Raw genomic sequence first — 3,036 nt, forward strand, 5'->3', positions numbered from 1 at the left:
ATTGGGGATGGATCCAGGAAAATAGAGAGGGTTCCAGGAATAGCAGGGAGAGATCCAGGAACATCAGAGAGGGATCCAGGAGCACTGGGAAGGGATCCAGGAATAGAAGGGAGAGATCCAGGAGCACCAGGGAGGGATCCAGGAGCATTGGGAAGGGATCCAGGGACATCAAGAAACTTCTCAGAACTTCTCAGGACAGGCAGAGAAATATTCATTTTAGAAATACATAATTAATTTGTTATTTATTTAATATATAATTATTATACTATATCATATATTCTATAATCTATATTCTATATCATATATTCTATATTCTATATTCTATATTCTATATTCTATATTCTATATTATATATTATATATTATATATATAATATAATGTAATTATCCATACATATTATATAATAATTATTATATACAATATATAATACATATAATGATATCTGATAAATAACTCTATAGAATTATATTGAATTATATATATAATATATATGTTATTCTACATATAATATATAATATATACATTGTCTATATTTTAGATATTATGTATATTATATACAATATAGTGTATATTATTATATATTCTACATTATTATAATAATTATTTTATTAATATTTAAATTATTATTTATGCTATAATAAATAAATAATGTGGATTTATAAATACAAAATATAAATAAATAATATTTATATGTCATATTTATATGTGTAATATATTTTAATATTTATATAAATATAAAATATTTATATAACATTATATAAAAATATTATACAAATAATAAACAAAGCGCTGGGTTCCAGCAGGCTGAGAACGCCCCCAGCTCTCCGTCTGTCCCGGGCCCCTCTCCGTGCGCTGCCCCTTTAAACCCGCCCAGCCCACCGCGGGCCGGAGGGGGGATTTCTCCTCCACGCCGCTGCAGCGCGCAGTTGCTGCGGCCGCGCCACCCCTCGGCTCCTCTGCGGGTGGTACAGCCCACACGTGCGGCTGCGGGCAGGGGGCGGGGCCAGCGCGGAGGGCGGGACCCGAGCCCTCATGGCGGCCGCCTCGGGACCGTCCCAGGGAATCCGGAACGTCCGGAGCGCGGAGAATTCCCGGTGTAGGGTTGATTCCCGGGGCACGGAGAATTCCCTGTGCACGGAGAATTGCCGATATGCAGTGGAAGGCAGCGCGGGGGCGGCGCTGAGGGTTTAACAGCACCGGCGGCGGTGGCGCTGCCGGGACCTCGTGGCGCAACGGTAGCGCGTCTGACTCCAGATCAGAAGGCTGCGTGTTCGAATCACGTCGGGGTCAGGGCTCCGGTGGGGGCTTCTTTTTTCACCGCGGGGAAAGAAAAAACTTAAAAAATAAAAAAATTTGTGATTAAAGGGAACTTTAAGGCTTTGATTCAAGGGTGTGGGGGGTTCGGGGTGCGGTCCTACAGATTTGGGGGTGAACGTAGCGCCGCAGCTTCTGTGGGACCCCCTTGCATTTCATTTTTGCCCCCCTGAAGAAGGGCGGTGTGGGAAGAAATATTATTAAAAAATAATGTAATATAATATAATATAATGTAATGTAATGTAATGTAATGTAATGTAATGTAATGTAATGTAATGTAATATAATATATTATAATATAATATAATATGTAATATGTAATATATACTATATAGTATATTGTATGTTATATGTTATATGTTATATGGTATATGTTATATGTTATATGTTATATTATAACATATTTACATTACAATATAATATAATATAATGTATTACAATATAACATAATATAATACAATATATTATGTTAACATAATATATTGTATTATAATAATGTATTGTATAACATAATTATAACATAGCCAAATAAATAAATAAAGTGTTTCCACATTATAATAATAATAATATATAATTAATATATATTTTATAAAAATTAAAAACATTTCTATCTATTTTTATATATCCATTTCCATTCAATATTGGAATTTAAATTTAATTGATTTGGCATCAATTAATAAATAGTTATTAATTAATAATTAATGAAATATTAACTTATTTATTAATAAAATTTAATTTAATTTAATTTAATTTAATTTAATTTAATTTAATTTAATTTAATTTAATTTAATTTAATTTTTTGGGGTCATTCCCTGCATCCCCGGCCATAAATCCCAGAGTGGGGCAGAAAATCCCGTGGATTTATCCCGGAGTTTTTTTGGGAATGAGCCAAAGGGAAAGGAGAGGGCAGAGGGACTTTGCTCCTCAGGGTTAATCATTGACGGCCCGGGCGGAGATCAGGGCCAGGAGCAGCTGGGGGGAAAATCAATGTAAAAATCAGATTTTATGGGATTTTCTAAGATTTCACAGAGATGGGTGAAAGAGCTCTGGTGGTGTTTGGGGTGGGTTTAGGGACGGGGTTTGGGATGATTTTGGGATGGTGTTTGGGATGGTTTTGGATGAGTTTTGGGGTGGGTTTTGAGATGGTTTTGGGATGGTTTTGGGGTGGTTTTGTGTGGTGTTTGGGGTGGTTTTTGGGGTGGTTTTTTGGGATGGTTTTGCAGTGGTTTTGGATGAGTGTTGGGGACGGGTTTTGAGATGGTTTTGGGACGGTTTTTGGGATGGTTTTGGGGTGGTTTTTGTGTGGTGTTTGGGGTGGTTTTGGGGATGTTTTTGGGGTGGTTTTGGATGAGTTTTTGGGATGGGTTTTGGGGTGGTTTTGGGATGGTGTTTGGGATGGTTTTGGAAGGGTTTTAGGATGGTTTTGGATGAGTTTTTGGGATAGTTTTTGGCATTATTTTGGGGTGGGTTTTGGGATAGTTTTTGGCATGATTTTGGGGTGCTTTATGGGATAGTTTTGAGGTAGTTTTGGGGGTGGTTTTGGTGATGGTTTTTGAATGTTTTTTTGGGTGTTTTATCTCTTTTTTCCCCATATTTTCCCAGTTCCTGCCTGCCTGGAACGCTGTCTCCCCGCATTTGTCACTCGGGCGGGCACAGCTGGTGGATTTCTCCCCACGGGTGAAAATCTGATGGAGAAATCCCAGAGTTCTGGGCTCCTGTCTGC

General features: G+C 37.5%; 1 non-coding gene across 1 annotated transcript; it reads left to right on the forward strand.

Annotated features, from left to right (window-relative positions):
• Positions 1–1,218: 1,218 nt before the first annotated feature.
• TRNAW-CCA (transfer RNA tryptophan (anticodon CCA)) lies at positions 1,219–1,290 on the forward strand. The gene has a single exon. It is a non-coding gene; the product is annotated as a tRNA-Trp (tRNA).
• The last annotated feature ends 1,746 nt before the right edge of the window (positions 1,291–3,036 follow it).

This window comes from Melospiza melodia, chromosome 28 (assembly GCF_035770615.1).
Source record: "Melospiza melodia melodia isolate bMelMel2 chromosome 28, bMelMel2.pri, whole genome shotgun sequence".
Lineage (NCBI taxonomy): Eukaryota > Metazoa > Chordata > Aves > Passeriformes > Passerellidae > Melospiza > Melospiza melodia.